The sequence below is a fragment of the Eurytemora carolleeae genome, unplaced genomic scaffold, assembly GCF_000591075.1.
Source record: "Eurytemora carolleeae unplaced genomic scaffold, Eaff_2.0 scaffold1041, whole genome shotgun sequence".
NCBI lineage: Eukaryota > Metazoa > Arthropoda > Copepoda > Calanoida > Temoridae > Eurytemora > Eurytemora carolleeae.
In genome coordinates, this window is record NW_019396928.1 from 38,498 (window position 1) to 39,848 (window position 1,351).

At 32.6% G+C, this 1,351-nt stretch overlaps 1 protein-coding gene across 1 annotated transcript in view; it reads right to left on the reverse strand.

Annotated features, from left to right (window-relative positions):
* LOC111710207 (sushi, von Willebrand factor type A, EGF and pentraxin domain-containing protein 1) overlaps positions 1-1,351 on the reverse strand; it is a 65,817-nt gene that overhangs the window by 17,611 nt on the left and 46,855 nt on the right. The gene's annotated exons all lie outside the window — the stretch shown is intronic.

The window sequence follows — 1,351 nt, forward strand, 5'->3', positions numbered from 1 at the left end:
TCCCCCCCCCCCCCGTGGCCTCTGGCCCTGGTGTTCCCTCATTTTGTGAAATAATAATTGTTAGTTTAAATGAAATACTGCAAGTAATTTAGTATAAATGGTAACAAAGTGCTAATTTCTGCCTGTCATCTGTAGAAACTTGAAAACAATGAAAACCCGATTTTATATTTTTATTACAGTGGATGGTGTTTATATCAATACAATGAAGACGACTTTTCTTTTTAAGTTTTAATTACTAAAAAGCTTTTTTTTTCAATTTAAAGTTTACAAATAAACAAATTGCAATTGACAGCTTCTCTTTTTATCCATGTTTAAGTGTATTCATACTGTTCGAAAGCTTGATAGAAATCAAAAATTTAATTCGAACGTGTCGCGTTTATTGTATTGATATAAACAACGACTAAATTTCTCGGTGTGTCTGTGAACCACACTGTTATTGAAATAAAACTTGTAAAACCATTTATGAATTACGATAATTTTTATAAGAATATGAGAACATTATTTTCAGAATTTGTAAAAAAAATAAAACTGATTTTCTCATCATTTACAACCATACTAGCAACCTGATGTCATTTAATATTTCCAACATGGAATTGAATAGTTTGAAATATTACGAGTTTTCACCATCGCAAAACTAGAGTTTGTGGCAGGTAATTAATTCCCTTGAGAGAATACTCTTAATAATTTGCCAGGACACTGAGTTATATCCAGCTAAAATTGTTTTAGATATTCCTAAAATGCTGTTCTCTAATTGTAACTAAATCTTTGTAATTTTATTATGGTTTCGATTATTCGATATTAGAAGCAACATGTTTTTTCTAAAAGTGCGTTAAGCGCAAGGTTGTTTAGTAAGGTTGCCTACTCTCGATGCGCTCCTTTGTAAGGAAAATGTCGTCTTCATAGCAATGGTCAGTCAAAATCCTCTTATGACATTACAGCTGACAAGCGGAGAAAATTCTTCCCCCTTCTCACTTATTTTTCCTCAAATACTGAGTATTGCTATACGAGGACTTTGACTGTCCATTGCTATGAAGACGACATTTCCCGTGCACCTAGAGTGGTTAAATACTTATTTAACCTTAACAAACCACCTTGGTTTATCCCAATAACAACAGCTGTCAGTTTGGTATTCTACAATAGGCCGGGAAATCTACTTAAAAGTAATAAAACTAAACTTTAACATTCTTCCGTAGACTTTTTAGCTTTACAAACTCTTAAATAAGTTAAAAGAAAGAATTCTGAGTTAGGCAGAATTTCTAAAGTGAACTTCAGTTTTCCTCTAGTAAAGGAAACAAGAAAACGGGAGAAAGAAAAATTGGAAAAAGAGCACGGACAGTGTGCATGTAGTACG